Consider the following 13,526-nt stretch of genomic DNA (forward strand, 5'->3'; position numbering starts at 1 on the left):
ATCCACCTTGCAATGCAGGAGACCCCAGTCCGATCCCTGGCTTGGGAGGACCGCATGTGCTGAGGAGCAATTCGGCTTGTGGGCCACAACCACTGAAGCCCGCTAGCTCGAGACCCTGCTCCACAAGAGAAGCCACCATGATAAGAAGCCTGCGCGCTGCAACTAGAGAATAGCCCCCTCTCGCCACAGTTAGAGAGAGCTGGTGCACAGCAATGAAGACCCAGCACAGCCATAAGTAAATAACCATTATCTGAGAAGAAACAGAAAGAGTAACAAGACTGCAGAGGGCCATGATGAATCACACCAACAGCAGCTCACATTGTTTCCCCTGCAGGCACTGTGCCCACGCTGCTAACGGATTATCCCAAATTGACTATCACCACACCCTGTTTAGCCCATTTTACAATTCATGAATCAGAGACAGGGTAAGATAATGGCCCAAGGTGAAGTTCTGCAGTCACTTAGCCAGGTTCCAATCCTGACTCCATCAGTACTTGTCAGTGCGGACCTTAGGCAAACTACCTAACTATCCCCTGCTTCAGGCTCATCTGTTGTTCAGTTGCTCAGTCGTGTCCAGCTCTTTGTGACCCCATGGACTGCAGCACGCCAGGCTTTCCTGTCTTTCACTCTCTCTTGGAGCTTGCTCAAACTCATGTCCATCGAGTCGGTGATGCCATCCAACCCTCTCGTCCTCTGTCAACCCCTTCTCCTCCTGCCTTCAATCTTTCCCAGCATCAGGGTCTTTTCCAATGAATCCATTCTTCACATCAGGTGGCCAAAGAATTGGACCTTCAGCTTCAGCGTCAGTCCTTCCAGTGAATATTCAGGATTGATTTCCTTTAGGATTGACTGGTTTGATCTCCTCATGTAGATGGGGGGTTAATAATATTAGCACCTGGAGTTGCTTCAAAGAGGGAGATAGACACAAAATGTTTTAGGGCAGTGTTTGCACACAGTTTTTATCATTGCCACCTTGTTGGCCTAGCTGGCAAGCCAGAATTAGGCCCAAGTTATCCAGCCACCAAGGACTCTGGCTCCGGACTGTGCAGGTAGATTTGAGGAAGCAAGGAGCCAGGGCCTGCTGACAAAGCCCTAACATAGCCTGACTCCTCCAGCTCCAGGCAGCTCAAGCTGGTCCAGGTCTCCCCTCTCACACGGAGGTGGAGCCGAAGTTCAGACACCCTCTGACTTGTCCAGCAGCACTGAACTTCAAATTCGCAGACAAAACCTGCAAGTGTACATCTTTCCCTGGAGCCACCAGCCAGCTCGTGACGCAAAACCCTGCTCCGAGAACCGATTCTGAGAGGCCATTGCTGTACCTTTCAGCCTGGTGTCCTGCCAAGCCCTGTGCTTGAGGCGGCCTCATTCTCCGGCTCTGGCCTCTCAGGCACCACTCTTTTCCATGAACAATTCAATGAGTTCTTTCTTCAGCCCAGCCATGCATCAGTGAGGCCCGACACGGGCTTGGCTCACCACCTCCAGTCAGTGGGATTGCTGGACTCCAGACACAAGTAGGGGTGGCCCCCTGCCTTCTGGGGGCTGGTCTTTCCTGGGTATTCCTTGGGCTGGTACCCTCACCCTGGTAACTACTCCCAGGGACTTCTGTGATGGTTGTTAAAGCAACCGCTCCTCCCCCTCCGCCATCCCCACACCTCACTGTCAGGCTGGGTTTTCCTTGATCTCAGGGGAAATAGACCTAGAATCCAAGCTCATGTTGCTGCTTCATGGAGAGGCTCAAAGGATATCAAGGAAAACCCAGCCTTTCAAGGTGGTTGTGAGGTTTGGCGATATTTATGTAGACTGGTTAGCACATGGCCTACAAATTATAGACATGCATTAAATAACCTAGATCGGGGTCCCCAACCCAGGGCCATGGACAAGTCTGGTCCGGGGCCTGTTAGGAGTCAGGCTGCACAGCAGGAGGTGCGTGGTGGACAAGCTTCTTACATATCATAATGTATAATAAAATTAAAGTGCACAATAAGTGTAATGTGCTTGAATCATCTCAAAACCACCCCCCACTCCATCCGTGAAAATACTGCCTTCCACCAAACTGATCCCTGGTGCCAAAAAGGCTGGGGACCACTGAATTAGGATGCTATATTTGCCATGCAATCAAGCTAAAAGCTGAAAGAGTGATTGGATAACTTCCCTAAGGTTCAAGAGCTCTCAAGAAGCACTGAGCACTGAGATTCACTCCAGGTCAGCCTGAGCCAGAGCTTTCATGCATTTCCCCCAGATTGCTGCCTTTGCCATAGGGGTTCTGGGGTAGGGAAAGCAAGAAAGATCTGGAAATGAGGTAGCCTGATTTCCATTTTGACTTCCCTAGTGGCTCGGATGGTAAAGCGTCTGCCTACAATGAGGGAGACCTGGGTTCAATCCCTGGGTCGAGAAGATCTCCTGGAGAAGGAAATGGCAACCCACTCTAGTATTTTTGCCTGGAAAATCCCATGGACGGAGGAGCCTGGTAGGCTACAGTCCATGGGGTTGCAAACAGTCGGATTTCCATTTCCTGACCCAAGCTACAAGAGGTGGGAAAGCACTTTCCTCACCCCAGCACAGGGCCTGGCATCATCAGCTCCCAGCAAACACTGAATGGGGCCAATGAGAGCTGTGATCAGGTAAGCTGCAGCCAGGCCTTGGCAGTACAGCAGAACACCCACACCACAAGTACTATTTTATCTTTTCTAAACGCTCATCATTTGCTTCTTCCATAAGGATCTTGAATCAGGAGCCTAGAGGAAACTGTAATTACATAGTTTGTTTGGGAACCATTACTTTTAATTTAGTTATTTAAAGAGACAAAATAAGAGTCCCCATGAGATGCCTATAAAAATAAGATGGGCATAAATAATGTACAGTCGCTAAGTCATACATAATTTACAATTCATGCTTAATGATTTTTTTTTTCATTCTAAGATTCTTAAACTTTAGACTTACATTTGGAGGCTAGACAGGATCTTGACATTTTTATGATCAAGACCCCCATTTTTCAGATGGGTAAGTTAAGACACAATATCATGTGTCTTGTCTAAGGCCGGGATCCATGGTGCAACAGAGCTGGTTAGAAGGCCAGGGTACTTCCTATAGGTCACAATTTTTCAAATTGTGGAGAATAAGCCACTAACAGGTAGTAAAATTAATTTTATGTTACAACTAACTTTTTTTTAAAGATATTTTTAATAGAAATTAAAAATTTCATCTTTTAGAGCAGTTTTAGGTTAACAAAAATTTCACAGAAGTGACATTGGTTAATTGACGAACAGTTACTGATACACGATTATTAACTAAAGTCCACTGCTTAGGTTAGGGTTCACTGTGGTATCCTATGGGTTTGGACAAGTACACAAGTGTCATGTGTCCATCATTCCCATATCATACAGCATAGCCTCACTGCCCTAAAACTGTCCTGTGCGCCATCTAGTCATCCCTTCCCCATTCCTCCTGGACCTCTAATTCAATTTTTTACACACAAGATAGAAGAGAATAAAAAACAAATCATAGTGCATACCTCATAGCATGGATATTAGTTCATGAAACTTTTAGCTATTTGTAAATACATATGTATTTGGGTTAAAATATAAAATATATTTCTTATTATGGATTGAATAGGGAAAAAAAAAAAAAAAGCTTGACAAACGTGGCTCTAAAGTATCTTTTACTTAAAATTCTAGGGAATAAATCCAGAAAATGAATACACAGATGGGACATTTCATATATGAAACCAAAACAAGAAAAACATATAACCAAGAGACATTAAGAAAATAAACAAGCATACACAAATGCTCTGAAGGATGAGTACCAAGAGGTCAGCAAGTTGCTGTTTTTCCCCAAATCAGTTTTGATTTTAGTTTTTCCACTGGGACTGCAAATCATTCATATTTGAAGACTTTAATGATCTCAGACTTTAAGGCTCCCCTGGCGGCTCAGACCATTAAGAATCTGCCTGCAGTGCAGGAGACCTGAGTTCAATCCCTGGGTCAGGAAGATCCCCTGGAGAAGGGAATGGCTACCCACTCCAGTATTCTTGTCTGGAGAATCCATGGATGGAGGAGCCTGGCAGGCTACAGTCCATGAGGTCCCAAAGAGTGACTATCACTATCACTTTTTAAGGACCTCAGAGGATAAGATACGGTTAAGTGTGGAGGGGTGGGGGAGCGGGTAGGAGCAAGGGCTACACTCTTGCACATTGATTCTGTTCAAAGTTTCTAAAAATGTTAGCTCTGGATGGTGATCAACAGGGAAAAATTTCTTTTCTGGAGGGTTTTTGAGGTTTGTTTGGCTCTGCAGCTTCACAGTTCCTACGTTTTCATTAGAAACATCACGGAACAGGGACTCTGCTGTATTTAACTTCATGTCACGCCAGGTGTCTGAAGAGTTCTAAAAAATTTGAACTTACGTGTGAATTAAGAGTCCTCTATTTTTAAAAATCTCCTTTCCATGTATATCAGTGCTTCATCTGTCCAGGGGACGTGTGGAATCTAGAGACACCAGGGTATCTCAGAGAAAATCCTGATTTCAAACTCGGAATCGAATGGGCCTGTTACGTGGCCTGCAGGTTTGAATCCCAGGTCCTACTACTGATCTCTGTGTGAGCCTGAAGAGGAATTCTCTCCTAGTATGCTTAAGAGTGATATATAAAAATTCCATATTAAGTGATGCTAAGATTATATTAAGAGCTGCTCTTTCTATGAGTAATATGCTGAGCTAAGCCTTTTGCATGTGCCTCTAATCCCATCAAGAATCCTATGACATGGAAATTATTGTACTCATTTAACAGTTGAATAAACCTAATCTCAGAAAGCTTAAGGAGCATGCCTAACATCACCCAGAGAGATAACGCTTAAGGAAGATTGGAACCCATGCCAGAAAGAGCCTGGGCCTATTCTTCTGGGTATGCTCAGGGCCTAACACATGGCTTGGTAAGCAGTACGTGCTCAGTAGATGTTTCCTGAAGGAATGACTGATGGATGTGCAGGCACAGCAAAGATTTGGGGATGGGTAAGACACTACAATGGAGAAGGCAATGGCAACCCACTCCAGTACTCTTGCCTGGAAAATCCCATGTATGGAGGAGCCTGGTAGGCTGCAGTCCATGGGGTCGCTAAGAGTCGGACACGACTGAACGACTTCACTTTGACTTTTCACTTGCATGCATTGGAGGAGGAAATGGCAACCCACTCCAGTATTCTTGCCTGGAGAATCCCAGGGACGGGGGGGCCTGGTGGCCTGCCGTCTATGGGGTCGCACAGAGTCGGACACGACTAAGGTGACTTAGCAGCAGCAGCAGCAGCAAAACACTACAATGCCAAAGAATGCTCAAACTACCACACAATTGCACTCATCTCACATGCTAGTAAAGTAATGCTCAAAATTCTCCAAGCCAGGCTTCAGCAATACGTGAAACATGAACTTCCAGATGTTCAAGCTGGTTTTAGAAAAGGCAGAGGAACCAGAGATCAAATTGCCAACATCTGCTGGATCATCAAAAAAGCAAGAGAGTTCCAGAAAACCATCTATTTCTGCTTTATTGACTATGCCAAAGCCTTTGACTGTGTGGATCACAATATACTGTGGAAAATTCTGAAAGAGATGGCAATACGGACCACCTGACCTGCCTCTTGAGAAAGCTGTGTGCAGGTCAGGAAACAACAGTTAGAACTGGACATGGAACAACAGACTGGTTCCAAATAGGAAAAGGAATACATCAAGGCTGTATATTGTCACCCTGCTTATTTAACTTATATGCAGAGTACATAATGAGAAATGCTGGGCTGGAAGAAGCACAAGCTGGAATCAAGATTGCTGGGAGAAATCTCAATCACCTCAGATATGCAGATGACACCACCCTTACAGCAGAAAGTGAAGAGGAACTCAAAAGCCTCTTGATGAAAGTGAAAGTGGAGAGTGAAAAAGTTGTCTTAAAGCTCAACATTCAGAAAACAAAGATCATGCATCTGGTCCCATCACTTCATGGCAAGTAGATGGGGAAACAGTGGAAACAGTGTCAGACTTTATTTTTGGGGGCTCCAAAATCACTACAGATGGTGACTGCAGCCATGAAATTAAAAGACGCTCACTCCTTGGAAGAAAAGTTATGACCAACCTAGATAGCATATTGAAAAGCAGAGACATTACTTTGCCAACAAAGGTTCGTCTAGTCAAGGCTATGGTTTTTCCAGTGGTCATGTGTGGATGTGAGAGTTGGACTTTGAAGAAGGCTGAGCACCAAAGAATTGATGCTTTTGAACTGTGGTGCTGGAGAAGACTCTTGAGAGTCCCTTGGACTGCAAGGAGATCCAACCAGTCCATTCTGAAGGAGACGAGCCCTGGGATTTCTTTGGAAGGAATGATGTTAAAGCTGAAACTCCAGTACTTTGGCCACCTCATGCGAAGAGTTGACTCATTGGAAAAGACTCTGATGCTGGGAGGGGTTGGGGGCAGGAGGAGAAGGGGACGACAGAGGATGAGATGGCTGGATGGCATCACCAACTCCATGGACGTGAGTCTGAGTGAACTCCAGGAGTTGGTGAAGGACAGGGAGGCCTGGCGTGCTGCGATTCATGGGGTCACAAAGAGTCGGACATGACTGAGTGATTGAACTGAACTGGAGACACTACTACGGGTACTGCAATAATAATATATATACAATATAATAACATAATATACTACTACTACTTCTATAGCTGTCATTCATTGAACACATTTGTGACAGACACTATGTTAAAGGCTAATATATGAAGAATGTTCATAAAGGAATTAACATGGTATATGTCAGTGTTACTAACATTGTTACACATCACTTTAAAGGGAGTTATTATTATAGCAAAAGAGCAGAAAGTTAGGCTCTCTTCCAATCCACACACTTGGTGTTTCTTTGGAACCATATTGAACAGGTGCCACCGAGGGTCAGCCCTTTCAGCTGTGAACCAACTCCAAACTGGTTTCTCCTTCCCTCTCTTTTTCAGATCAGATCCTCGCTCAGTCGTGTCCGACTCTTTGCGACCCCATGAATCGCAGCACACCAGGCCTCCCTGTCCATCACCAACTCCCAGAGTTCACTCAGACTCACGTCCATCGAGTCAGTGATGCCATCCAGCCATCTCATCCTCTGTTGTTCCCTTCTCCTCTTGTCCCCAATCCCTCCCAGCATCAGAGTCTTTTCCAATGAGTCAACTCTTCACATGAGGTGGCCAAAGTACTGGAGTTCCAGCTTTAGCATCATTCCTTCCAAAGAACACCCAGGGCTGGTCTCCTTCAGAATGGACTGGTTGGATCTCCTTGCAGTCCAAGGGACTCTCAAGAGTCTTCTCCAACACCACAGTTCAAAAGCATCAATTCTTCGGCGCTCAGCCTTCTTCACAGTCCAACTCTCACATCCATACATGACCACAGGAAAAACCATAGCCTTGACTAGATGAACCTTTGTTGGCAAAGTAATGTCTTTTTCAGGTGGGTGCAATTACAACACGCTGTGTTGGTTAATCCCTGTATTACATAAGGAGCCCTCCGTGTGCTTTTTGGTGTGAGGGAGGAAGGGGGTTGGGTTTTCTGTGCTCGCACCTAGTTTGCATAACGTTCTCTTCTCTTTGGGGCTGAATTGAGAAAGAAGCCATGTGGTCTGGTGGCCACAGCTGGAAGGAGAGGGTGGTGACTCAGCAGGGCTCTGAGTGGAACAGCGCAGGCAGCTCTGAGGAGCATCATAGTCGGCTTCCCCTAAGCCACATGGGGGCTGAGAGAGGTCTGAGCAGAACCAGCCTGACAGGCAGCCTTGGCGGGGAGTAAGGAGAGCAAGAAGCTTGTCTGTGGTGGGACCTGGTCAGGCTGTATCTGTGGCCTCGGGGATCCCGTGAGGAAGTTCTGGGGAACAGGACCATGTGGCATCATCCTAGTACTGAAAGTTCTTTGTGATCCGTAATAGCATATTTTTAAAGTGGGAAAGTACCAGGTATTGTTCATGGGTCCAGGTAAGGTCTGAAGCCTATAGCCTCGAAATTAAATTTCCAGATGGTAAGGAATCCTTCATGAAGCATGTGCCACAGGTAGGAATATTACACATATTTTTAGAAATAGAGCACTTCAACACAACCATAAGCTTTCAATCTGGCAGTCCAAATACTGAACTCAGTATCAGTGTACTTTGAAACGGGACTCATAAAAGTAGAATACGAAGTCACTATTGCCTCTAATGACTTCAGAGGGTTTTTCATCAAGTATTCTTACAGAAGAGATCTAGAATGTATTCATTCACTCAATCTTCAATTTATTATCCTTTAAAAAAATACCTGTATTATCTGAGGTAAAGTTGACAGTGACCTGAGTAGATAGAGATCTTGGGAAAGTCTGTAAAACTTGAAGAAAAATTCCTTGTCTGTATTCTAAGAACTTTAAAAAAAATTCACATGAGAGAATGTATAGAAAGTTTTTGTTAAGTGGTAAAACACGATATGAAGTTATTACATTTTACCTGTTAAAGAAACGGAGACACAGAGTGAGCATAAAATTTCCCCAAAGTCATAATGAGCTAAAAGAGAGGGTCAAAGATAGATATAAATTCAGGTGACTGGACACATTACAGGTTGGAGTTAGTTCAGCAAAACAACTTCCTTTTTGTAGCCAGGATGTGGGTGACTGTAAGAAGCATCCATCTAACTGAGGTAAAAAGGGGTACTTACTAAAAGTATACAGGCTTTCCAGGTGGCTCAGATGGTAAGGAATCGCCTAGAGACCAGGCGACCTGGGTTCAATCCCTGGGTCAGGAAGATCTCCTGAAGAAGGGAATGGCTACCCACTCCAGTATTCTTGCCTGGAGAATTCCATGGACAGAGGACCCTGGTGGGCTACGGTCCACAGGGTCACAAAGAGTCGGACACGACTGAATGACTAACACCTTCACTTCACCACTTCACTAAGAGTACACAGAGATCTCACAGGCCCCAAGGACAGAAAGCAAACTGTTGCTCGGCTTCATTCACATTGGCCAGAGAACTGAGGAGCCCTGAGAAGCAGGGTAGCTCTTCCCTATGTCTCTTTGTCTCTGCTTCTGCACCAGCTTTCACCTTCCTCCATTTTCCCTTCACTGTTTTGCTGTTCACCCTGGACCTCCCCCATGGCCACTAAGCTCCAGGATCCAGATTCAACTAAAAACACCCACTGAAGTTCCTCAGGGAGAAAGGGACTAGCCTGGCTCTTCTGAGAGAGAACCTGGGCACACAAGTCATTTCTGAGCAAATGACTGGGTTTGTTCCTGCTGGTTCCGGTGTGTGCCATCCCAGGTCCAATCAGCTGTGCGTTTCCCCACCTCCACCTCCCTAGCAGTCCCATGATCTTACGTTATCTCATGCAGCTCTATCATCCGGAGAGCTGTGGGTGGCAAGGGTGCTAAATTGCCTGGCTGGATGTTATCACATAAAGAAAGGAACTATTTATAGGGAGACTTGTACTTGGGATGATATTATGATGTATTTCGGTTATGAAATAGAAGACCCAAATTTCCTGGTCCAAAAAAAAAAAAAATCGTTTCAAGGGAATTCCCTGGCAGTCCAGTGGTTAGGAACCCACACTTTCACTGCCGAGAGCCTGGGTTCAATCCCTGGGCAGAGAACTAACATTCCGCAAGCCACATGGCACAGTCAAAAAAACAACCAAACAATTCATCTTAATATCATTTTGGGCTCCGAAGATAGAGGTATACGTCCATAAGATATGGCCACAAATAACTGTAACACAAGACAGTCTATGAAAGCCTCTTTAAAAACTTTTAAGAAACTTACAAAAGTACATGGAAGCATAAAAAAGGATTGTAGGGGTTAATGACAGCCTTTCTTTAAGGTGTGCTACTTTGGCATGTGGATTATTTTGCACCAAAGGCAATGGAGACCTTGCAGGCTCAAGAGAAACTACTGCCCCTCCCTTAACTACCTGCTGCTGCTGCTGTTGCTGCTAAGTCGCTTCAGTTTGTCCGACTCTGCGAGACCCCATGGACTGCAGCCCACCAGGCTTCTCCATCCATGGGATTCTCCAGGCAAGAACACTGGAGTGGGTTGCCATTTCCTTCTCCACTTAACTACCTACAAGAATTAAAATCGGGGATTTTTTCCCAGAAAAACAGTTATTACCAAGATAAATTTTATCTAAGTGGCCCTATCTCTATGGCAGAGTAGACAACTAATTCCCAGCCATGTACTCTTCTTCTTATCATCCTGGAAACTCCCTCCTCTCCTTGGAAGTTCCTATTCCATTGCTCAGCTCCTTTATGCCTCATTCTGTGTTTCTGTCTCAACCTTTCCTGGATGTGGGGTTTCCGTATGTACAAGTTAAGATATTATTTTATCTTGTTCTCCTGTTTTACGTCAATCTCATTGTTAGACCAGGGTAGAGTTAAGCTTTTCCTCCTCTCTGGCAGTTTTATAACTCCTGGGGGAGCCAGGGGCTTCCCAGGCAAGGAATCTTCCTAGTGGTAAGGAATCTACCTGCCAATGCAGGAGATGCAAGAGATATGGATTCGATCCTGGGCCTGGGAAGATCCCCCAGAAGAGGAAATGGCAACCCACTGCGGTATTCTTGCCTGGGAAATCCCATGGACAGAGGAGCCTAGTGAGCTTCACTCCATGGGGTCACAAAGAGTCAGACACGATTGAGCAGAAACAGGCACAGGGGAGGCAGCAAACTTTCCCTGAGTAAGTGCTGTTTAAAATATGTCTTGAAGTGCTCATTACATTTTTACAGAGTGAGGTGGCAGAGGTCAGGAGGACACACGTGAAGCAGTGGGAAAGGATAATTGGAGGAGTGAAACTACGAGTGTTCTGAGAGGGCAAAAGCTTTCATGTGGCTGAAGAGCAGGGTGCAGGAGGGAGAAAAAGAAGCCAGGATGAGCTGACTGTTCTCAAGCGTATGCCAGACGTTTTCAGATGTTGCCTCACTTAGTCCTTTCAGCAGTCCTTGAGGTGGCGCCTATTGCCGCTATCTTATCAAGGGTTCTGAGGCCAAAGACCTTCTCTCCATCTTCATACAGTGCTGAGGGCGAGGGGGAGAGGATGGCCGAGAGTAGATGAGGGGAAGTTGTCCACCAGGTAACCAGTCCACACTCAACTCTGGAGGCACTGGGACGGAAGTCATGCAAGAATTCTGAGCAAGGAATGGCATGATTGCCTCTGACTTTTAGAAAAACAATACTACTGGTAATGGGAGAATTAAATACAGTACTTTTTCTCTCCTTCATTCAATTAAAAATAATTAATATATTGAAAATTTCCTGTGGGACAAGACTATACACCAAACCCATGGGGAAAATGTTTAGGATTAACCAAATCTCATGAAATTTACAATCTCTCTCTGTGTGTATATAATATAGCTTATATATGCCTTTCTCTACATACATATTTAATTAATTTAATTAACTGGTTGATTTTTGGTTGTGCCATGATGCTTGCTGGATCTTACTTCTCCAACCAGGGATTGAACCAGGGACTTGGCACTTGTGCCAAGTTCCAACCACTGGACCCCCAGGGAATTCCCTCTATATATTTTATAACACACACACACACACATACAGAAAAGTATATAACAGGAGAGTTAAACATTTATATTTTAATCATCTTTTAGCTCACAAAAACAGTATGACAAGATTTTTCTTTTAAAATAGTATCTGTAAATTCTGGATATGAATCCTTTATTAGATATATAATCTGCAAACATTTCCTACCATTTTGTGAGTTAATTTTTATTCTGTTGATAGTGTCTTTTGATGCACAAAAGTTTTTAATTTTCAAATTTGTCTGTGTGTTTTTATTTTTTTTTTCCTGTTTTTTTGTTGTCATATGCAAGAAACCACTGCTAAATCCATTGCCATGAAGATTTTTCCTAATTTTTCTTTAAGTTTTTCTTTTTTTAGTTTTAAATTTTACATTCAGGTCTTTGATCCATTTGACTAATTTGTGTTTGTGTGTTTTGACTGAATGAGAATTTTTATTACTTCTATGTAGCCTTTTCCAGCTTGGCAATGGGCTTTCCTGGTGGCTCAGCGGTAAAGAATCCTCCTGCAATACAGGAGAGGCGGGTTCAATCCCTGGGATGGGAAGATCCCCTGGAGAAAGAAATGGCAACACACTCTAGTATCTTTGCCTGGAGAATCCCATGGATAGAGAAGCCTGGTGGGCTACAGTCCCTGGGGTTGCAAAAGAGTTGGATATGACACAAAATAACACAATGTCCACTGACTTTGGACCAAGGAAGTTGCCGCCCCAGTGATGGCAGATCTCATCATTTCTGTCATTGTAACTGGTCCTGATGGCTTCCACCAGCTTAGCCAGAGTGCCCTTGTCTTGCGAGTTGACTTGTGTGAAGGCAACTGTGCAGGTCTTCCTGTGGACCACACACCCTACCCAACCTGTCCTTCTCCTTGATGATACAGGAGGGAACCCCCATCTTACAACACAGGGCAGGCAGGAAACCCACCAGTTCAATGGGATGCATGTCATGGGCAACCACCACCAGCTGAGCCTTCTTGCTCTCCTCCAAGGTGGGGACAGTATCAAAGTCTGCTCAAAAGATAGGTGGCTCTTAGTGGGGACGTCCCCTTGGCCTGCAGTTTTTGTCTCGGCTGAGGCCAGCAACTTATGCTTCCTCTCTTACTTCATCTCTGGTCTGCACTTGTGGGCTAGCTTAAGTAGCTGTCTGGCAGTCCAAGACCTGGCTGAATTGAATTAATCACAGGAGGCACTCTCAGCCGCTTATATAAGGTACTACATGTCACTGCAGCAGAATGCAGCAGGGTCACTTTATGAAGCGGGTGAGGTCCCTTTGGGGCTGGATGTCCAGTTCACTTTCTCAGCCTCCTGATTCTTCACGACAGCAGGGGCCTGGTCTATCTTTTGCCCCTCAGCCTTCTTTCCCCCCGGCATCCTAGTGGAGAGCCCTTGAGCTAATTTTGTCTATGGGATAAAGTAAGGTCCAACTGCATTCTTTTGCGTATAGATGTACAGTTTTCTTAGCACCATTTGTTAAAGAGACTGTCCTTTTCTCATTGAATGATCTTGGCATCTTTGTTAAAAATCATTCTTTCTGGGTTCTCTATTCTCTTCCACTGGTCTGTATGTCTGTCCTATGCCAGTACCATATTGTTTTGATTATTGCAACTTTGTAGTTAAGTTTTGAAATCCAGAGGTGTGAGTCCTTCAATTTTGTTATTTTTCAAGGTTTTTTTTTTGCTATTCTCTTGAGATTCCATACGAATTTTAGGATGGATTTTTCTATTTCTGTCAAAAAAAAGTCATTGAGACTGATAGCAATTACATTTGAATCTGCAGATTGCTTTGGGTAGTATTTACACAGCATTTTGAATGTACTAAATGTCACGAAATTTATACTTTTAAATGGTTAATTATATCCTATGTGAATTTGAGCTCAATTAAAAAAAAAAAGATTGGGCAATTATATCTGAAGAGCAGGTATGTATGTGGCATGAGGCAGCTGGAAGGTAGAGGAGGTTGTGATCAGAGGGAGGAATGTTGGGATTAAAGGCCCCA

General features: G+C 44.6%; 1 pseudogene; it reads right to left on the reverse strand.

The window, feature by feature from the left end:
• Positions 1–8,463: 8,463 nt before the first annotated feature.
• LOC113904015 lies at positions 8,464–12,902 on the reverse strand (annotated as a pseudogene).
• Positions 12,903–13,526: the final 624 nt, after the last annotated feature.

Source organism: Bos indicus x Bos taurus, chromosome 14 (genome assembly GCF_003369695.1).
Source record: "Bos indicus x Bos taurus breed Angus x Brahman F1 hybrid chromosome 14, Bos_hybrid_MaternalHap_v2.0, whole genome shotgun sequence".
Taxonomy (NCBI): Eukaryota; Metazoa; Chordata; class Mammalia; order Artiodactyla; family Bovidae; genus Bos; species Bos indicus x Bos taurus.